At 41.5% G+C, this 23660-nt stretch overlaps 1 protein-coding gene across 5 annotated transcripts in view; it reads right to left on the reverse strand.

Moving 5' to 3' along the window:
• LOC147315212 (leucine-rich repeat and fibronectin type III domain-containing protein 1-like protein) overlaps positions 1-23103 on the reverse strand; it is a 422384-nt gene extending 399281 nt beyond the window's left edge. For 4 of the 5 annotated variants that reach the window (XM_086262476.1, XM_086262475.1, XM_086262473.1 and 1 more), the window contains exon 1: positions 21670-23103. The gene's annotated coding sequence lies outside the window, so the exon portion shown is untranslated. The remainder of the gene's footprint in view (positions 1-21669) is intronic. The other variant, XM_086262477.1, reaches the window with a different exon arrangement.
• Positions 23104-23660: the final 557 nt, after the last annotated feature.

Raw genomic sequence — 23660 nt, forward strand, 5'->3', positions numbered from 1 at the left:
CTGATCATATTTTCTGCTCAAATAGTCACTTTGGCAGGAAACCAACCATTTATTTACAAAGACATTAAGTTCAAATTTGATGAAGACAAACATTACTTATCTATCCCTATGGGTGGAGTATCCGTAATTAGGTCACAGGAAAAAAGGGTTGGTCATGGCTATATGTAAAAATTTTAATAATAGTTCATCAGAGTCAGATGAAAATGTCAAAAGTGCTTCTTTAGCCTTTACACACCAGCTAAACAGACTTAGATTTGATTTTATTATTACTGGTTTATTGCAAGCTACACTGTCCCAATGAAATCTAACAGATTTGGGTAGATTTATACACATCATAGACATCAGCATATAATTAAACCTCAGCTGTCACAGCTGCTCTAACTGTTATTCACTGCTGGAAACGTGAACATTTGTTGTTTTCGGCTCCAAGTTTCTTTTCAGGTTTGTTGCTTAATGCAGTATGGCTATTAAATAGTTAATATTGAAACACCGGTTGTAAAAGCAATCATAATGCAAGAATGTCATCCTAAACATCTGACAATGTCCGGACAGCCAGAACATCAATCTGTTTGTGTCCATGGACACTTTGAAACAGATATATTTTAATAGGATGTGTGTTTCCTGTCTGTAGCTGGTATTCTGTCGAGACAAAGTGGGCTATGCGTCACAATGGAAACTATGAAAATACTGGCGATCACCCCTCAGCCTCCAAGTAGACACTCCTATGGTATTCATTTTAAAATCCCATGTTCTCAGGTTATGGCATTCACAAGATTTTCAGAAAACCAGACCTCTGACCTCGAGGTAAAAGTCACCAGGATTCAAACTATGCACCTATTATTTCTGTTGGTTTTTGACAGCTGTGCAGTCAAAAAGGACTGACCAAACCCCACGCAGCTTTTCCTCTCTCGTTTTCACAGTGTACAAAGGCGTATGAAGGGCAAAGGTCAAAAACCTTAAAAAAAGCAAGCAAGAGATATTCTTTAGTTTGTTTCAGTTTTTTTGCCTTTGAATGGCCTTTTATACTAATAGCATCCCAAAAGGGTTTTTAAATGTTGACCTGCAAAGTCAACATCCCTTGTGAAGGCATATAAAGTAGGTATAGTAAGTTTTGAGTAATTATCATTGTCATCGGGGTAATTCAGGTTTTTAATCAAGGTAAGGAAGTGCTTACCTTGTGAGCATAGATGGATGAAAGTCACATATTTTCCCTGAGAAGAATATCACATCAAATAAGAAAAGTACAAAATCACGTTTAGCAAAAAAAAATAATTAGACTCACAGAACTTTGTCCAGCCGACCCATTTGTTTTAATATAGGACAGCCCATTAAATGGGGGATTATTTTTCTTCTAAACTTCTACTAAAACGCAACTCGTTTATTACAAAATATGGAAAGAAGGCTTAATATGAAACTGTGGTTCTACATCCTGAATACAATTTTTTGAGAGGGCTTCACAATTTCACTGACAGCAACACGACAGGTTGGTAACCTACTTTGTTAGCACTTGCAAAACTTTACTCGCTAAACTCAGTGCAGATTTGTACATGCCTGCTTCCTTTGAAATATCTGGCACTTGGCTTTTTGGCAGTCGTTTTTGCCAATTTTAAAGTTCTCTTTGCCGGTAATATTAGTTAAAAGGCCAAAATTGTGATACAAATATGAACGGTCTCTTGTGGCTTTTCCAAGCATCACCCATCCATGAAATAAACATGCTGGTAGTAAAGGATGTTTTTTCTACTTTGAGTATTTCATCCTATCCCCCTGCAAAATATCGCCATGAGGGAGAGAAAAAAAAGGTATGAAAATATGGACTGTGATTTTGGAGATTTGTTGTGAAAGATGTCTTCCTCAATGATAAAATGATATTTAGAAAGACATCAAAAAACCAGTTAATTACCAATCAAGTGGTACTGAGGTTCTTTATCTATCTATTCTAAAGAAAAACCCAGGTATGAGCTGAAACGTAGAATTATTACGACCCTATTGGTCTACAGCTCAATTCTTTCATTCAAACAAATATGAAATATTTTTGACACTATCCTGTGTGACCAGGGCTGTGCAACCGAAATCTCATTTCCCGACATGAGACATTTATCGTCCCGACAACGATGTATATCACAAAAATTTTACATTTTCTGTAAATTCTGTGAACCCCGGCAACTAAATTTGTGTGAAAGTGTTTTCAGCTGGGCGTCATTTTATATTTTAAGTAATTTGTTTGATGCATATTCTAATATGTGATGTTTCACAGCAATGTACACATTTCAGTTTATTTTGAAAAGTCTCAACAGGATCTTAAGGTTTATACACACACACACACACACACACACACACACGTCAGGTATTCAGATCTTGTGGGGACAATTAATTGACATAATGCTTTCGCTAGCCACTTACCTTAACATCAAAAGTGAATGCCTAACCCTGACCCTAAAAATAACCATAACCCAATTGTAATGCTGACACTAAAACCACATTTTGAGTCTCAAAAATGCCTTCAAACTTATGGGGACCAGAGTTTTGGTCTCCGTAAAGGGTGTTGGTCCCCAAAAGTATAGTAACCTTCCAATTTTTGGTCCCCACAAAGATACGAATACAAGCTCCCAAAAACACACACAGACACAAAGCCATATACCTGCAGCCAGGTCTCCTGACACACATGAGTTCAACATTAAAAGGAGTTTTAAAATATTCAGTAATGTATATAGAAAGGTGAATCATGAATGATTGAAGATGGCATTATGATGAGCACCATTAAAACTCTCTACCCTGGTCCTCAGCGGAGCCGTAAAGGCACACTCTCATGCAAATACAGCAGTCCATTTTCCAAGAGCGGTATAAATGTGGATATTCACCATTCAGCTACAAATGACATGTGATGTGTCATTTAACCAACCGTGTGTGAATAAATAAGCCTTAAACACCTCAAACTCTCTCCTTTTAAACATCGTAATGGCTCTTAATATATGAGTGAGTTCACACAGTCTTTAATGGATGCTTACAGCTGGAAGCCCTCGCAGCTTCTTGAGTGTATTCATTTTATGGTGGCCTCCAGGGGGAAGTGCACCAGTGGAAAAGTAATCTCCTACCTAGCGAGCTCCAGCATACACAGAACAAAGGATTCAATTTCATCCACACACTAAATATTCATTTCTGTCCATTGAACACCACATTCCTCAAAATAAGTAAGGTTTGAATGGAAAAAGAAAACTCAAAGATCCAGCTTCAAGGCAGTGAAGTTTTTAGGATTTTTAGAGGGTCAGTAAAGCCCCCAAAACAGGAAAATGCTCTCTGCTTATTAAGGATTCCTTTGTCATAAATATCAAATGTCATAAATATCAAATGACAAAGGAAAATGGCTGCGTACCGAGCCATAAACATGCAGAGGAAAACTCCATCATTATTTAAATGACAAAGAGAAAGGTTTCAAAACTCCTTTTCATGATAGAACTTTAACTTTTAACAATTTGCCAAATGAAGCTATTTAAAGGTACACTGGCTGCCTGTCCGTCAGAGGATAGACTTTAAAGTTCTGATGCTGGCCTATAAAGCTCTGAATGGTTTAGGACCAAAATACATCAATGACCTCCTGACCCAGTATGAACCATCCCGATCCCTCAGGTCATCTGGATCCGGTCTTTTATCAGTTCCCAGATTCAGAACCAGACACGGAGAAGCTGCATTCAGCTTTTATGCTCCTTATATCTGGAACAAACTCCCAGAAAGCCTCAGATCAGCTGAAACACTCAGTTTATTTAAATCCAGGTTGAAGACTCACCTGTTCTCAGCTGCATTTGAATAAAGCACCAAATCCACACTTTAAGCTTAAATTTCAAAACTTACATTTAACTACTGATTTTATCTACTGTTCTGATTTTATCTGTTTTGATTTTATATACTGTTGTTTGTTTGTTTGTTTGTTAATTAGTTAGTTAGTTTATTTGCTTGTTTTAATCAATTTTAAATCATGCTTTTTATTTGTTCTTGTTTCTAATGTCTCTGTAAAGCACTTTGAATCACCTTGTTGTTGAATTGTGCTATACAAATAAACTTGCCTTGCCTTGCCTAAAAATCCAAACATAAATCCAGCTTCAAAAATATGAGCCGTGGACAGTTTCTGTGGACTTGTGATTAGTACATTCAAATCCTTTCTGTCATTTTAAAGCTTATATTATTAACTACAGTAATTAATCCAAAATATGCATAATGTTGATTATTAGGGATGCAAGATGATGATAATAGTTTTCTGAGTGTAAAATTCATAAGACAAGTTTTCATCTTAAAAATAACATTTTAGAGTCTCCCGGCTCGTCTTAAAACAAATCAAAATTGATGTGACACAACAGACAAATATTGTCATCATCTTATTTGTCATTAAGCCCTAAGACTTTTATAAATGAACCATATTTATGTTTATTCAGTCATTACATATCACACAGATGGTGTAAAACAGTTTATAAAATCCACAAGTTATACAACAAACCACCAGAGGAGTCAGGAGTAACTTCCACTAACAGTCATGACACATGAGTATGCATGCTATGAATTTTACTGCAGGCCAGTTCCATGAAACTGTAGATAATGTGGATGCCAGGGAAGTCGTGTCTGTCACCGGGGAGATGACAGCAACCCTGCACTGAGCCGAATCTACAATACCATCTGTCATCAGAAGTTCACAGAACACTGGGTAAATAAACTTCCATCAGGGCCCTGCATACAAAAATGTCCCTTACCACTTTGGAAAAGCAGTTAATTAAACTAAACTTAGATTATTCAGCACCAAGCAAAATAAAGTGCATCACATACACAAGGAAACACGTTTCTGACACTTGATTTAGACCAGAGGTTCCCAAAGTGGGGGCGCAGAGCCATTGCGGGGGTTTTTTTTGACGGGGCTCCCACACAAACGCAGCAGATGAGGCATCACCAAATATGCTTCCAAACCAACTTCCTTCCAAGCCAAAGACTAGAAAATGTGATGAAGCATATCTTACCTTTGGCTTCACCTGCACAACAGCGGTGCCAGGGTAGGTTTCCCTGACAGAATTTCAGTTTCCCCTGCGTCGGGAACACAAACAGTATCCCACAGTTGTTTAAGATAAGATAAGATCACCTTTATTAGTCCCACACGTGGGAAATTTTTTTGTCACAGCAGAAAGTGGACAGTGCAAAAGTTATATAGCAAAAATTAGAGAACACTGGAACACAATAACAATAATATACTGTACACAACTGTACAGAATAGAATAGAATAAAATACTGTATACAATAGGATAAAAATAGAATACAAATGCTATATACAACTGAGTAAAAATACAACTTTATCAGAAAAGAGTATTGCTCTTAGTCTTATTGCACATGTGTGGGTTTGTGTGTTTGATCAGCTGCAAAAGTCTTTGTTGTGGAGTCTGACAGCAGTAGGGAGTAAAGACCTGCAAAATCTCTCCATCCCACAGACACTGAAGGAGCTGTTCGGTGCTGTCAAAGTCTCCTGCATGGGGTGGGAGATGTTGTCCAACAGGGATAATAATAATGGATGTCATTTATATAGCACTTTTCAAGACCCTCAAAGAGCTTAACAATTCCACTATCCATTCAATCTCACATTCACACACTGGTGGAGGCAGCTACAGTTGTAGCCACAGCTGCCCTGGGGCAGACTGACAGAAGCGAGGCTGCCATATCGCGCCATCGGCCCCTCTGGCCATCACCAGTAGGCGGTAGGTGAAGTGTCTTGCCCAAGGACACAACGACCGAGACTGTCCGAGCCGGGGCTCGAAGCGGCAACCTTTTGATTACAAGACGAACTGCTAACTCTTGAGCCACGATCGCCCACTCTGGATGATGGATGCATGGATGGATGACAGCTTAGCCACCATTCTCCTGTCGCTCACCACCTCCACAGGGTCCAGGGGGCATCCTAGAACAGAGCTGGCCCTTCTGATCAACCTGTTCAGTCTCTTCCTGTCCCCGGCAGAGATGTTGCTACCACAGCAGACCACACCATAAAAGATGGCTGAGGCCACCACAGAGTCATAGAAGGTCTTCAGGAGTGGGCCCTTCACTCAAAAAGACCCGAGTCTCTGCAGCAGGTACAGCCTGCTCTGCCCTTTCCTGTCGAGGGCGTCTGAATTATGAGTCCAGTCCAGTTTGTTTTTCAGATGAACACCAAGGTACCTGTAGCTGTCCACAGCCTCAATGTCCATAGCTTGGATGTTCAGTGGTTGCAGTGGAGGATGTTTGTGCCTGCGGAAGTCTACCACCAGCTTCTTGGTTTTAATAGTGTTGATCTGGATGTAGTTCAGCTGGCACCAGTCCACAAAGCCTTGGGTCCGTTCTCTGTACTCCTTGTCGTCCCCATCAGTGATGAGGCCGACTATTGCAGAGTCATCAGAGAACTTCTGCAGGAAGCACTGGGTGGAGTTGTGGGAGAAGTCTGCAGTGTAGATGGTGAAGAGGAACGGAGCCAGAACCGTTCCCTGTGGGCCCCCGTACTGCAGACGACCCTGTCCGACACACAGCCCTGAGTTCTCACATACTGTGGTCGCTCAGTGAGGTAGACCAAAATCCAGGTAGTGAGGTGCTGGTCGACTCCTGTGTTTTCCAGCTTGTCCTTCAGGCCCATGGGAAGAATGGTGTTGAAGGCGAAATGGGTTTATGTTGTTAAACCCATTTTGTACAGAGAGACATTTTTGGAAAAATGTATTAATAGCAATGTTGAATATTCTTACAAAGGAAAAAAACAAACCAAAAAACCAAAACAACTATATGTTAAATAATTACACCATAATTTCATTTGTTGATTGGTTTATTTTATTGCAACCTAATTTAATTTATTGCAGTTTACTTTTATTTATTTTATTTGTTTAATTGTTTACAAAAGGTTTGAGCTGTGGAATAAACTGCAATGGAGGCAAAGACCTTGTACAAAGGGTGGCCTAGCAAAAAACGTTTGGGACCCACTGATTCAGACTGTAACCAGCACTAGCATACGTTTTTCTCTATGCAGTTACAATCACTGGGATTAAGTCTTACTGAATATGACATGATGTAAATTTTGGAAATGATGGTCACATTATAGTAAAAAAACAAAAAGCCTCAATCAGAATCTCATGATTTACACCTCACAACAGTGTGAGCCACACTCACCCTTCAATCAACATTTTGCACATCCAGAACACTAATACGACATCAGAAACTCTCAGCTCACTGCTGAAAGACGGGACTAAGCAAAAGGTCACATCATGGTGAACGCTTCACTCTCACATGCATTTCCTGTTGGGATCCATCGATCTACATGCTATCATGCAGTCCTTCCTACAGACAGACTGAATTGTTCCCCTAAGGCAGTGGTTCTCAAACTTTCTCTCATCAAGCAGCCAAACACATCCACATCACATATTGGTTGTTAAAAATAGATTCATGATCATGATTAGGATCTCAGCATCAGCAATGCCTTTTTAATTTATTCGTCCCTCCAAAAATCGCATTTATTAAACTTAGTTTGATCCCAAATACCCCCTCCCACTTTTCCCGTTGATCTGCACCCCACCTGCAGGTGCTCCCACCCGTCTGACCCACCCCACAGTTTGACAGCCACTGCCCTACAGGTTAGAGTTTATTGTGGAGGTCCTTGTCGCTGCTGGACAGACCTCAGCTCCACTGTCTGCACTGCAGCAGGTGATAATATAATTGTGATCTGCTGTAAATTGGAGGGCTGCTGTAACCAGAACACACAGCAGGTGGAGAGCTGGTTAACATTAATGCTGCCAATAAGGGGCTACTGCCACAAACTGCTGCCCAAGATGGTGGAGCTTAAGCACTACCCAAACAAGCAACTGCATCAAATATTATCACCTATCAATCTGTGTTATGTACTGTAATTCCTGTGTGCCTTCAGGTGAACATCTCCTCTCACTATTTCTCTGCCACGTCTCATGTGTCAGATTGTCTGAGCTGCTGGCAGGTACGTTATTTCTCTATTTTTACCCATCAAGAAATGTCTTCATCCACAGAATTTTAATATTTTGTCAGGCAATTGTGAAAATAGATTCCTCACATGTATTTATATTTGAAGCAGAAGACTCAAAAACAAAACAGTCTTTCCTTCTCTTTTTCTTGCCTCTACCTCTCACATCCCATTCTCTCTGTATGTTCCCTCCTTCACTTCACCCTGCTTCCTCTCACGTTACCTTCCCTTCTTCTGCCCTTTCTCTCTTTCTCTCTCTTCTTGTCCATCGCCGCTGCCAGTGTGTGACAGATTAGCTCTCATCTCACCTTTACCATTACCTTACATGGAGACACTCACCCATGAAACTCATTACATCAAACATGACATTCAGCACAGTGTGTGTGTGTGTGTGTGTGTGTGTGTGTGTGTGTGTGTGTGTGTGTGTGTGTGTGTGTGTGTGTGTGTGTGTGTGCGCGTGTGTGAGTGTGTGTGAGTGTGTGTGAGAGAGAGAGAGAGTGTTCACACACAAACTACTTCAGAGGTGATTTTATAATTGGTCATGGTAGCTCTGGTCAAATGTCTCTCTGACAGAGTGTGTGAGAGAGAGAGGGAGGGGGGGGGGGGGGGGGGGTAGTACTACTCATCCTGACTAGGAAGGCGAAACTCAGTCAGTTAAACAAATTTTGTTTACTCCCTGCCATCCTTCTGCACTATTCTCTCTCTGTCTCTCTCTCTCTCTCTCTCTCTCTCTCTCTCTCACACACACGCACGCACACGCACACGCACACACACTTATGTATACACAACTGTGATACCTAATTAATCAGGAGCTAAATGCTAGTAGTGGTGCACATGTGTAAAACAAACTCTGATACAAGAGTGCAAATACAATAACCAAACACAAACACAAAAACACACGCACACACACATCCAAATAGATTGTGTCTATTTTTATCAGGCCGCTGACAGCACCCAGTCCCACTGTTCACACTAAGCTGAGCCACGTAATTGGCTACGATCTATCCTCTCTCTCTGCCCTTCACTGTCTATCTCTCTTTAATCCTGCTTTTCCTTCCTCCTTCACTCTTGCTTTGATGCCCCTCCATCCTATAGTTTGTAGTTATCCTGGCGAGTTGAGCGTTCAATGCTAAAAACAAGCTTCCATTTTCTGCCTCAGCAGGATGGCTGAACTGCAGCAGCGCTGAATCACAGGCTGTGTTTACACTGAAAGCAGAGAGAGAGAGAGAGGCGTGAGTGAGGGGAAGAAGAGAGGCATGGATTGGAGAGGAAGAGTGGACGTAGGAGGAAGAGAGGCTAATAAGGAGGACGGAGAGATAGGAGTGTTTGGGAGAGAGACGGAGACAAAGAGAACTAGACAGACAGAGATGGGCAGAAAGATCTCTGGGGTATTTTTAGGTTTCTATGAAGCCTGTTATTTAACACCTGCTGGGTTTTGCTGAAAAAGAAAGAAAAGGAGTTCAGTATTATTCTATGAAGCCAAAAGTCTTTTTACTGAACCCAAACCATTATGATAGTTTAGTGAATATATGTATCTATGGACAGGTATTAACGTCTTTGTGGGGAACAAAAATCAGACGTTTACTATACTTGTGGGGACCAACAGCCCTTATGGGAACCAAATCGACCAAAAACCCAGTCCTCATTTTTGAGACTCAAGATGTGGTTTTAATGTCAGGGTTACAATTGGGTTATGGTTAGGTTTATGGTCAGGCATTCATTTTTGATGGTTAGGGTTAGCGTACGTGGCTAGGGAAAGCATTATGTCAATTAGATGTCCCAACGTGTGTGTGTGTGTGTGTGTGTGTGTGTGTGTGTGAGAGAGTGATTTGGGTGTGGGGGGGTTGTCATGGTTAAATATTTTATGAAAAAAAAAAAATGTTAAAAGGTGGTTTCACAACCTCACTGTCAGATGGACATCGTCTTTTACTGTGCGATCACATAATGATAACACAGATGAAACTGACAGTCATAAAATGAGGCAATTAAAAACTGTAAAGACACATAGCCTTGGAAAGTAGGGCAAAGACATTAAGCATCTTCTTGTGCATTTAAATTGTAAGACGGTCCAAATAGAATCAATTTTGGGTCATGGCCGCATGTCACACATGAGCCCACACGTGGCCCATATGCGAAGCTTTGTACTGGCCACATTTAGCCTTGATTGACCACAGATCAGCCTTATTAAGCCATGTGTGTGATGTATTGTGACTTTTGGACTATGTATGGCCCACAAAAAAATTAAAACTAACTAATAATAAAGTAACTGAGCCAAACACAGCCCAAAGCAGCTTCAAATGTCTCGGCTACCTGGATACTACTTCAGATGAAGATCGTGACTACCGTCATGAGAAATAAAGAGCTATTTTTCACACAGTAAAAGCTAAACTGATCAACAGGTTTGTCAGTGTGTTGGCTTCTTACTGTCTCAGTCAAATAAATCCAAAGGCTTTAAGTATTTTAGCCCTCTAAAGCTCCAGGCTAGAAAACATCCCCACCACATTGAATAAGAAAAAACACTGAGCCAGAGCTGGGCGATAGAACGATAACGATATGTATTGCGAAATAACTTTTTCTCGATAGAAAAATTAAACTATTGCGATAGGCCTCATCGCTCTTGTTCTCTTTAAAAAACAAACAAAAAAAAAAAAACATTCAATCCAAATTAAGTAGTGCAGAGTCGAACCAATCACAGCCGCAGCGTCACGTCACGTGACTTGTTACGTACAGCACAAGTGCCAAGCCGCACATGTGTATTTGTTTGGGAAGCAGCCAGCCGCCGTGCCGCCCGGGTAATGGAGGAAATGAGTGCGCCGACTAGAGAAACCGAGAGCGTGACCGAAGGTTACCGAAGAGAAAACAGATGATGGTTCCAATGCCGGAGAGATTGTCGAACAGAAGAGCCATAGAAGTTCCGCAGTGTGAAGGTATTTCGGCTATTTCAAGTCTGACAAAAAACAGAGTAGCGCGCACTGTAAATTGTGCCGAAAGCAAGTCTGGAAATACAATAAAGTGGTGCATGCTCAATCTCTGACTGGAAGCGCTAATTCGTCATTCGGCTTTTGTCAGACTAAAGTAACTGTTAAAACTGTTTGAAAAGCTAAGCTATACAACAAGGAGAGATTGAGAATTTCCTTTTAGTTCTCAGTTTATTTAATATTGACAAAAGTTAGTCAGTTTTGTCTGTTATTCTGTAAAACAAACTAAGATTTATTTTTAGAATTAATATTTTGTTTCTAAGTGGAATTGACAGTTTAGTCTGTTTCGTTTGTTCTATTTTGAAACTTAAACGCTTTAGCGGCTGCCTTTTGTGTAGTTTGCAATATTTGCCTTTATTTATCTGAAAAAGTCTCGTGTTCCTTAATACCCTGTTGAACTTATTATGGGAAATAAATATTTAAATCAAAACAAGCTGCTGATTATTTCACATTTTACTTGTGAGCAACGGCACATTTAAATCTTACAAATATAATTATTTGGCTTATATCGTGATATATATCGTTATCGCCTGAAATGAAAAAAATATATCGTGATATGAAAAAATCTTATATCGCCCAGGTCTACTTTGAGCCAGGCGGTAACATCTCCACCACTGTAATCTGTCTTATTAAGATAGACACGAGTCTTTCTCTTCCCATCACAAAGCCAAACCGAGATATGAAAAAAAAAAAAAAAAAAAAACTCTTCGATGAGTCAGAGGTACCCTTTTTCAATATTTTCTAAAAGCTTCTGAAAATCTAAGCTAAAAGCTAAAAAGCCATCTTCATAAAATTCAGTGCAACAGAAAAGTGTTTGTGTGTCTGTTTTCTTCTTCTGCCTTCTTCATTGAATGTGCCATGCTCTGCAGCCTTCACAAAATGGGTTGTATTTTAATAAGAATATAAAGCCTGGTCTCGGTACTGCACCCACTCAGATGGAAAGGGTTAAGGGGATTTGCAAATTCCCAGAAGAAAATGTTCCAGAGTTCCAAACGATTACAGAGACTTAATTCAGAGTGGGATTTGTGAGTCATGAAGATCTCTGATATGAACAGTAACAAGGATGTGGAAGAAAACACTGAGTTAAGGTGAGAGGAGGAGCAGACCGGAGGAATCAGGGTTCACAAGAACAAGGGGCACTGATTTACCTCCCTGTCGTGTCTGTGCACATGCATGTGTGCGTGCACTCAAACTGTGTCTGATGGACAGTGAAATGGAGGGTAAATCTACAGAGGCTTCACCTTACAGCAACCTCCATCTGCTTCTCCCACTCTCTGTCACATCCGGCTCTACAGCAGTCATGTATTCCTGCCGGTAAAATCCCAAGTCTTTTAATCTCAAAGGGGCCTGACACACAAAGACACCCTTTGGCCTTTGAAAGGCTCCACATGATTCAGGAGGAGAAGCGGGCCGGCAGCAGCACAGCCTTAACCCTGTATGACAGACAAACAGAGCTGCATGAGGCTTTGCAGTACATGGCACGCACTGACAGTCCACTACATCATAAGGGACATGATGCAGTGAAATTATTATCTGTGTTTTGAAGGCATGTTTTTTTTTTTTTATTGTCAAACTTAAGTGTGACATTAATTAGCTTCAGCTAACCAGCTCCAAGATCAGCTTCAAGCATGTTCAACACCTCCCAAGAGGTTTCAGTGATTGAATCCTCCCGTGTGAGAAGTTGAAAGCAGGAAATATTTAACATAGCTTAAAAAAGCAAAGCTATTTACTGGTCGATCAACATTCCTCCCCTCACCTGACCACAAGCAGTGATAGTACTAACCCAAAAATGAGATTACAGCTGCAAATGGCATAAATTCGCTTCTTCTGAAGCGTGTCTGGGATCAGGCTCAGAGACGGGATGAGAAGCTCAGACAAAGACTGCTGCTGCACAACATCAACAGGAGGTGTCCCTGATAATGGATGGATGGATGGATTGCTTCATAAAGATCTTAAAGATCTGTCCATTTGACCTCTGTTGATTTGCTTTACATTTGGGTTGGATGTGCACCTCTTCAGAAAAATAAATATGTGTAACCGTGATGAAGACCACAGTGGGTGTGATTGCTGTGCCTGGTGGCAGTGTGCTGTGCAAGCATATGAACCAGTACAACCAGATTTATTCATTTACAACTATCCTCTTAGGCTTTTTTCCATTCCAATAACTTAATTTCAATAAAGTGTTGTTCAACATTTATTAACACCAACTCTGAGATGATCTGCTCAGCGCAGTCGTTTTTGTTTAGAGAAGTCCGATACAGAAATCTTAAAAATCTATCACTAACTGATGCTTTGAGTGTGTAATTATAAAGCCACAGTGTGGGATTCACTCGAAATCCTACTTCAAAATCCTCAAGACTGATACAAGCTAATTGATGATCAACATTTTATTCTTTTTGCGCCGCTTAAGAAATGACACTTTAAGAAAGTCACCAAAAAAAAAAAAATAAATGTATCATTTCTCACCATTTTTGATCTGGCGTATTCTTACTGAACGTGTCCACACACACACACACACACACACACACACACACACACACACACACACACACACACACACACACACACACACACACACACACACACGCTGTTCTCATGTGTCCCAAATTGTACTGCACCATCCATCAGCATGCTGTCAGATATGACCTTCAACTTGAAAAAGGAAAGGAAAATAATAAAGAAAATAGGAGAAGGAAGGGCATGAAAGGAGAAAGACGGGGAGAGCGTGATGGAGCGACTGACTGCTATGGAAACAGAAAAACTGAGTGTAATGTGATGAGCATTAGATCACATCCCTGCTGAGATTAGCACGCTGATATGCATATTGGATTTACACTGGAGTTGTTCTTGTTATGTGTCCTCGCACTGACAGTCCTCCGGGGGTCCGCACCGGCAGCGACTCATATTCAATTTAGACTTGACACGTTTCACCATTTTCTCATTAATCCCTAAGATGTCAGATCACACATGAAGACTCATTCCAGTGGCAGGGCAGAGGAAAGAAACAACCCCCTTGTTACACCTCAGAGTCATCTGCTGTGAGTCTGGATTCGTACCGTCCTCTGAGGGAATGTGGTTTGTCATTTCAGACAGGAACGTTTGTTTTACATCACAAGGAAGACACAATGTCCAGTTGTAAAACTTACCCGATGTGTTCTTTAAATAAAGTATATCCCTCTTTATAGTGCTAATCATTAATTTAGCAGTTAAACTCTAAAATAAATTCATGGCTTTAACCAATTTAATTGATTTACTTCAATGCTTGACTGCTTTAATGTGCGGAAGACACCATTTTTAGGAACAGATTTTGTTATTTAACAGATGCATTACCCTGAGGTGTTATACTGCTTCGTTTCTCAGTGTGGAGGTTTTTTTAAAACTGAATTCACACATTGCTCCTGTCATCCTTGGCAAATTAGAAACATCTACATTAAGCTCCTGACATCTTGACAAAAACAGGTACTTTGGGTTTGGGGTGCAGTTAGAGGCAATCATTTTTTACACCGCTGTTAATTTCTCCACTAGTGTAACAAAGCAAAGACACAGCAATCCCTTATTTCGGTAGAAATGTAGGTCACACTTCTGCCATCTATTTATGAAAAAAAAAGATCATCGCACAATCTTTTGAGAAAAAGATTGTACAAAAATAAGCTGGAGAGAAATCAGGAGGAGGCGAGGTGAAAAAGAGGAGCAGGAGAAACAAATTAACACCATGATTACAGTATTTGTGGTGTGTTTGTGTGGGTGTGGACATTACAACGTTGGGTAAAAAAAAATAACATTGAGATTAACTAGAAAATGAAACAGCAAAGCTGACACTGATTTTGAATCCAGCATTCGGCCATTACAGTAACATTTTAGCATAATGGAACCAAGAGATCTAAAATGGGGAAGAATTACGATAAATACACACCTCTAAATTATAGTAATTTAAGTTGCTATTTCTGCAGCAGTAGTCCTGTTAGTGCTTTCGCGTTGGCACACCGTGGCTGAATAAGCTGGGGGGGGGGGGACACCTCCAAAGCAGTGAGAGTAGAGAAGAAATGAAATTTGCTAGGAAGGACCTCCTGCGGGCTGTAGAATGAAGTACGGATTAGCGTCATTCATTTTAATGTAGTGTCTCAGGATGAAAACAGTCCACCTGCAGAGCACCTGCAACAGGGAAAAGAAAGCAGGAAGGAAGACTACAAAGTGAGTTCAGGCAGGGAAAACAGGCTGCCTGGTTGGACGGGCAGATGGACGAGGAAACAGATGGGTGAATAGACGGAGGGATTGGGGGTATAGTTCTACATTGGGAGATTAAGCTGCAGATTAATTCTTTAACCAGACGGGATGGAGAATTTCCGCTGGAATGTAAATGAACATTTATGATCTGGATTCCTGTGACTGGCTCTTACCTGCTTTTCTGTACCTGGAGTGACAGCGTCGTTACATAACAATCCTTGTTGGGTATCAGTAAGAAAAAGCACTTCCAAAAACTAAAGCAGGTTCCTACATGACAGCTGCTAGAGATCAAAACACAATCACATAGTAGAAAAACAACTTCCAACTTTTTCCAACAAATGAAGCCTCAGAGGAAATTAGAAATGTTTCAGACTCTTTTTTTGAGCTGCTATGTAGGTAGAGGTCTAATCACAGACAAAGGTAATGGCCAGACTGCCTGCTGAACAACTAGATGGTTTGTATTTGTTCACATACAGTAAATAATTCATATTTGCCTATTTTTCCACATTTGAAGGAGCAATAACAAGAGACATGCTGTTCTAGCCAGTTACCAAAAGACATGTAAAATAATTTTACTCTTAGATTTAAATATGTGTAGAAATGGACTTGACATACATATTTAACACACCGAGACGGGTTTCATCTTATATTTGTCTTGAATCAGCCTTGCTGGAGCTGTTGTTGTCCCTCTAGCAGCTTCCCACAAACTAAACACATACATTAGATTAACTGGTCATTCTCCACAGAGCTTCAAGACTGACAAGTGACTGGTAGAAGCCACAAGGGTACCATTACTTTATTTTACTTTATTTTCGAGAAATAATCAAAACGTAAACTGTGATTAGTTGCAACCCAAACAGGTGCAAACTCCAGCTTTAGTATCCAGAGCCTTTGTTGTGAGTCACATTTTCAGCCGTGTTTGCAGAGGTTTCAAAAATCTTTTCTCTGCCATCTGACAAAAAGAGCAACAAATGTGTCAGAGGTAGCAGAAAATGGGAAACGCATCAAAGTGCTGTACTGAGAGTAAGTGTGGAGGTGGGGATGTGCTCTTGCTCACTGTTTGCTAATGGGATGTGAAGCCTATTGTAATGCTCTCCATATGATAACAGTCACCACAAAACAATGCATCACTGCAGCCACATTAACACATTTCAGTCTATTATCACAGCCACCTGCTTCAACTGCTCTTTTACATGTCTGGTGTCTGTCTGCCTACCTGCTTTAAGCCAGTCTGTGTCTTGCTCACTGTATGAGTAAGAGCGCACAAGCCAAATAGTCTGCTTGCCTGTCTGTCCACCTGTCTCCTTCTACCAGGCTGGTGTTGTTCTTCTGCTTGTGCAACCACATGTATTTTAATAAAATGTATACAACTTACAACACACATTCACACCGAACTCGCAGCCCACACTCAGACTGGAAAGGGTGACGAAAAAATAATTAAAGTTTTTTGGACACAATATTAACAAAACATAAATATGGGAGAAATGTAACACCTATCAAAACGTTCTACTCTCCTAATCTGTGCTTCCAATTCAGTTTGTCCTTGAAGCTTTCGCAGCTTTTCGGGCTCCTAATAAGATATTGAAACCACTGCAACTTCACACACAGCCCCTAATATGCTGAAACAATGCCAGTGCTGTTGTGAGCACATGTAATGCAGAAGATAAGTTCTGATGTTTTCAGGAGGCAGTTAACTTTAAACATGTATATAAAGGCAGCTCGTCTCTCTCTGCAAGTACCGACAATTAGATATAAAAGGTTAGCTTCAAATTATGAGAGGGAGCATACATCTGTGCAGTGGTAATTCAAAAAAAAAAAAAGAAGTAGCAGAAAATAAAAATCTAGTAATGTTTACATGATACCAAGCCTGACCAGCTTAGATACGTTGACTCCGATTGTGGGGATGAGGATGAAGCATTCCTTGATTATATTTTCCAGCATGACAGGCTTAAACCTGCAGAACATTAATGCACCGTAAGTGCACTTAATCAAAAGTGATAGTAGTGTTTCCCACACAAAGACTTTACTCATACTCATACATCCCATGTAATATTAACGGCATTTCGCTTTCACTGACAATTCTGTTAGTCTTATTTTGAAAGTTTTTGAAAGCCTGGAACTTTCCCCATCTCATGTTTCCCCACCACAATCAGGTTGTTATTGTGGTCCACTATGTGATTCAGCTGCTTTTCAAGAAAGGATGGAGAATTTCCGCTGGAATGTAAATGAACATTTATGATCTGGATTCCTGTGACTGGCTCTTACCTGCTTTTCTGTACCTGGAGTGACAGCGTCGTTACATAACAATCCTTGTTGGGTATCAGTAAGAAAAAGCACTTCCAAAAACTAAAGCAGGTTCCTACATGACAGCTGCTAGAGATCAAAACACAATCACACAGTAGAAAAACAACTTCCAACTTTTTCCAACAAATGAAGCCTCAGAGGAAATTAGAAATGTTTCAGACTCTTTTTTTGAGCTGCTATGTAGGTAGAGGTCTAATCACAGACAAAGGTAATGGCCAGACTGCCTGCTGAACAACTAGATGGTTTGTATTTGTTCACATACAGTAAATAATTCATATTTGCCTATTTTTCCACATTTGAAGGAGCAATAACAAGAGACATGCTGTTCTAGCCAGTTACCAAAAGACATGTAAAATAATTTTACTCTTAGATTTAAATATGGATGTCCTCCTGCAAATGTACTCCAATGTAACCATCAATTATTTCTGCCCAAGAGGTCTACTGTGAGCTGGAGTGCCACTTTAACCAGAACCTGCAGTGGATGGAGAACTGGTTGATGTGCAGTAACAAGGACTACAGTAACTAGCTGTAGTCCTTGTTTGGGATAAAATGTCAGAACTTGGCAGTGAAATCTGTTTCTGTCACTATAAATATTTTTAACGATAACTCCTCTTAATTCCAAAGTGCTTGATTCTAATTCTGAATTACAAGAAGCTTAGTGGGAAACTAACATGGCACTCATTGTGGCAATGACACTATGATGGAGTTCTTTGTGTTGTTGGGTTATTTTTTTTAAAGAGCTATACTATCTCTGGAATATTTGGTGGAGCTCTTCACTGCAATCAGATCTGGGACAAACTCATATGTATCAGTAAAATTTTGTTTTTAATTTGAGGGAAGATTTGACTATGTACAATAACTGCTTGTCCAGCTGGATGTTGTTGTTGTTTTTCCCTCTTTAGCCTGTTGGAAGAGAATGGAAATGCCCAGAGCTGGAGTGAGTCTAGGCCACAGCAAGAGAAACATGAAATGTATCTGATAATGGCTGCACAGGATGACCTTGTGCAGTCCCCGGGCACAGATGGAGAAAAAACAAAGATGTAGCGGTAAACAGCACAGGAGCAGCTTCAGAGCTATTTTTTTAAACTGGCTCATACTGTGGATGATGAGAAACACAAATGTGATCCCCAAAAGCCCACCTGGCAGAGGGATTCAAGGGCTCACCAGCTAGAAAATGTTATGCTTTACCATAACATTATTTATGTGTGTGATGAGTTCATGTCCCAGTAGTACATGGTAAACATTCAATTTCAACTACAGAATGTATCCACAACCTAAAAGCAGCTACGTTGCAGGTGAAATTAAGTAGAACCTCTTAAAGACAGCTCTACATTCTTGTGAAACTCAAACTCAATAGTTAATTTCTGCTGACACAAAGCCAGTGATCAACCGAGAGCTACACAGATTTCCACCTAACATTGTGGCTATGGCGGGGCTTCTGTAAGAAATTCACCAATGTTTGGCAAATGCAGTCCATTCTGTATGCCATGACTTTCTGCTGGTAATGCTATGTTGATGATAACATTTCTCAAACCTGGCAAAATGTGGGCTGAGTCCTGAAAGCCAACAATGACAACAATTTCCATTGGTGGAAAAGCGGTATCAGTGACTCTGAACCCAGATAAGCTTACTCCATTGTGCTGAGGACTGTTGAATGCCATCAAAGGTCAGCATCTACTGCACTATTCCTGACCTTTGACGAGCTCTGCATGGTTCAGGTCTAACAACAAAGTGAAGGCATGGGTGTTGGAACTGTGTTAGAACTGTCCATGGTGCTTAAAACAAACCGGAGGGGCTCATATTACTGACTTTCTACACTGTACGTATCTTAGAACTATTAATGATTCTGAAATCATTGATAGCTCTTCATCATATCTCTCCACCATACTGGAAACATGCTGGACCCTTGAAGGAGGGTCATGGTCCTGAATGCATATTAACATGTTTAAACTGCAAAGCACCACCAGCATTGCAGGAGCTGTCCATGGTGTTGACCAAGGTTAGAGCGAACGCAAACTGAATTTAAACTAAAACTAGGTGTAAAAATACACTTTTTTCAAACTGAAGGCAAAAAAATAGGCTTTTGAAAAAAAGACTGAACAATACTGTGTGCTTAGAAAATTTAACTTAAATAAAAATGCAGTTTTTAAATAGTTTAGTATAGTTAGCCTTTGTCAGTGTTGTCACACCCGATAGTTCTTATATTGTTCCTCTGAAAAATACTTTCCATCTTGTAATATTTAAGTTCTTACCAAAGTGGATCATCTACCTCCAGCTCACCCTGTCCCTAGTAATCTGCTGTCACACCATCCCTCTGCACGTCCTCCTTCACTACATCTATGAATCTTGTGTCATCTTCTGTTTTTCCTCATGCCTGGTATCTTCAACATATCCCTGCTCTATGAAAAATGAACTAAAGCTAAACATTTCCAAACTATAAATACCAAGTTAAAAAAAACACTGATACAAAATACAACACTGAAGCTACACCAAGTCAAAGCTTGCTCCTGCAATTTACCCATGCTGTAACCACATTACTTCTTTTTGTTGTGCCTGAAACATTTTAGACAGCAGTGAGGCCCTAATGAGTGCTCTGTGGTCCTGAATTCACAATAGCATGTTTAACCACAAAGTACAACCAGTTGTGTTTAAGCTGTTCAGGTGTCCCAGGTGCTGACACCAAACAAAAGAGGGTCTGATTTCAGAAAATTCTTTCTGAAGAAGAAGTGGAAACTATAAGTGGATCTGAAAATGCACTGACTCCATCTATTCTGCTGAAAACAAGTTAGGCCCTTTAAGGAGCTCTCTGTGATCCTGAATTCATTTTAACATGTTTAAATCTAACCACAAGCTACTGGACTTGTTTATGGTGCTATCACCATACTATGGGCACCCAAACACCTGTATGTCAGGCTCCCTGCTGCACGGTGTAGGAGGTTTCTGTGGTTCTGACATTACAGTGGCCACGTGCAAACTCAGCAATGCCGGCCCCTGTGGAGCTCTCCATGGTCCTGAATCCTCCACTTGGTAGCTTGACTGAAGCTACCATCTGCAGATATTTTCAGTTGGCCCTTTCAGATCTTTATGTGGAACAGAAGCTCTCTCAGTGTGGAGCTGTCCCTTTTTCCTAACCACTCCTTGGCTCCTTCCCTTCTGTTAACAAAAATCCCAGACAAAGAACCTGCTGTGCATTGCTCCTCTCTGCATCTTCCAGCTTTCACACAACAGCATTTGGCCTGATTGTTTTTATGTTTCTTGTTTCCCTGGGATTTTTTGCTTGCACAATAAATGACCAGGTGTGATGGTTCCCAGAGCACCTGCTTCTTTGAGCACGTAGCTGCAGAAGTTAAAGGCTCAATAAAAGCTATAATTATGTTTTGATTTATATCCAACACATTCTGGGAACAATGCCTCTTGTTTTCCCATTATTATCCGGCCCCCTCTGCCCCTCTCTACACCTTCTCCTGTTCTCTCCACCTCCTCCCTTCCTGTATCACCTTCTCCTCCCCACCCGCGTCACCTCTCCTTCACTCTTGTTCTCATCTCCTAGCCTCCTTCATAATAGATGCGGTTGTAACGGCAGTCAGCTGGAGCGGCATGATGAGGCAGCTTTAGAAACGGAGAGTGAGACAGAAACAGAGAGCTCCCCAAAATGGGTTCTTCTATCACTGCGCTCCCACTCACAAACACGCACGCATGCGCGTGAACGGACGCATTCATTCACGCGCGCGAAACCTAGCATGCGTGCACGCACTCGCGCATTCCCATACACAGGCACGGCGGGGCTGCCAGCCTGGCCGGTGCACCCGGAAACCAATACAAGCGCCAAAGAAATGTCCACAGAGCCAAAACAGCAGTTTGTCTTCGAAGCAGCGGAGAGTTCAGCTTTTTGGAGAGCTCTAAATAAACTGTCTGTAGCCTCAGAAAACGGCAGTGCCACTGACAGTGCCCCCACAAACAACACAGAGAAGTCGCACACTGAGCCGGGTTCTGGAGGAGCCTAATCAGATTACAGCGATGATTCATTTCCTGGGCACTAAGAATAAAACTACTGTTGGCTCTAACATGAGCCTGGCATCCCCGTGGCAAGGGCGAAAAAAAATTAACCGCATAGCAGAGCTCGGTCCCACCGAGCATCCTCTGCGCGCATCACACACACTGCATTATTAACAGCCGATCAATCAGCCTTACCTTCATCGATCACCAACTCCTCTCCTCCTGATGTGTCTCTTTTCTACCCCCTCCACACAAATCCTCTCGTCTTTCTCCCCCGATCGGTCCACTAATGGAAATCACAGTGAGGACTCCCCTCTCAATAAAATGCTTTAAAGCCGATCGGGCTCAGCACCTTATCCCAACTCACGGTCTCCCCTCTTGCGCGATTCCTTCCCTTGCACATGAAGCGAGAGGGGCTATCTTGGTAGTTTTTTGTTTGTTTGTTTGTTTTCTGGTGCTGAAAAAAAGCGGTGTGTGTGAAAGAGAGTGTGTGAGTGAGCTCAGGCAGCGGAAAAGACTTGCGCGCGGTTAGGCAGCAGAAAAGAAAAAAAAACGGGGCGAAGAAGGGATCCAGGTGCCGGTGGGCTTACCGTGCACAGCCACGAGAAACACTCCTGTACACGTAGTTCCTGAAAAGAACAGGATGGGTGGGTGGCAGAGGGGAGGAGGTCACACCGCTGTTGATAAAACTCCTATTCGCCTCAAAAAGCCCAAGTAACGTTACTCCAATAGCGTATTTAAAGTAACGGGCACGGAAGAGCTATCTGCATCGATGCTGGAGAGCAAGCCTCAGAGAAAAGTGGTGCTGAGGGGCTAAAGAGCTTTAATTCCGATAATCTGAAGTCCCCGTAGAAATCCTGCTCCGGCTTGTGCTTCAAAACCCAAATACTGCCAGGCTGTAAGAAACTACACCCACCGACACTGAAGGTGTCCTTGAGTACAAAAATAGGAGCTTCCGCTTTAGGGGCTCTGAATGGCTGGACTGCTCCCAAAATCATGCAGGTATCCCTCCAGTAAGGGCCCCTTTTAAACAGATAACCTAAAACAATTTCACTTTCCAAACATTCCAGGTGATGAGCGTCGTCTCCGTCCGTCTGCACGCCCAGCTGGAAGCTGCCAGTCCTTTTCTTTTCCCCAAAGAGGATGAAATCCCGGTCCGGGCGGTGTCCGGCAGCTCCGTCCTCCGTTATCAATTATAAATCACACCGCTGACTGATATTCCGAGAGCGTTTTTAGGGAGGAAATGCACTTTCAGAGAAAACTAGCAATCTTGTAGCGATGGCTAAAGCTGCACTTTTAACAAGCTACGCTCTTGCTTCACGTTGGTGGAGGCTCGCAGATCCGCAGCAGGCTCTGCATGCCGAAAGTCGCTTATCTTTTGAGGGAAAATCAGCCCACGGTTGGAGACGGCGATAATCCTTGTCGAGGCTCCGAAACGTCACATTGTCGCTCACATTTCCTCTGTCGTCCGGTCAAATTCTCCGCTTACACCCGCTCGGTATCCGACCCGGTGTTGTGTACCGTGGCAGCTGCGGCTGGGGCTAATTCCTCAGGAGACGCTTAAAGTTTGAAAATCAGCCACAGAATCCAGCGCGTGCTTCCCGCCCGTCGGAGGCGGCTGTAGGCGCACAGGCTGGCTCACGAGGATGACTGACGGCAGAGGGAGGGAGGGGGGCACGAGAGGCTGTTCGAACAAAAAGACACACCCATGAAATATCTATCTATCCATCTATCTGTATATCCCGTGCTGCTGCTTAAGCCCGGTTATATTCAACGTATGTTCGCAGTTTTTGGAGTTCATGGGTAAAGGCAAGGTGCCTTACTCGTTTCACCAATTTAAGAATGCAGTGCAGTCGACATCAATTAAAAATCTTGATTAAAAAAAACAACCGTTTATTGGTGTTTTTTAATTGTTATTTTATTGTGTCGTTTAAAAGGTTACCTGTTTAGAAAGATGGTCAGAAGTACTTTTAAAACTGAAAATACTTAAAGTAAAAGTGCGCAAAATGCCAGAGGTCAGAGGAAGGTGTAAAATGTACTTTAACATGTACTTTAACATAGCAGCAACAAAAGATTGTCAAGAAATTACCATCAGCTCTCATGTAATATCCAGTCAGCTAGCTAGCCAGCTACAGGTCTACTTCTCTTACTCCCACTGAGGGATTGGTTGTGCTATTAGCTTCAAA

The sequence above is a fragment of the Aulonocara sp. 'chitande type north' Nkhata Bay genome, linkage group LG14, assembly GCF_057382095.1.
Source record: "Aulonocara sp. 'chitande type north' Nkhata Bay isolate Kocher_YH1m ecotype deep benthic linkage group LG14, A_spYH_male_GT1.1, whole genome shotgun sequence".
Classification (NCBI taxonomy): Eukaryota; Metazoa; Chordata; class Actinopteri; order Cichliformes; family Cichlidae; genus Aulonocara; species Aulonocara sp. 'chitande type north' Nkhata Bay.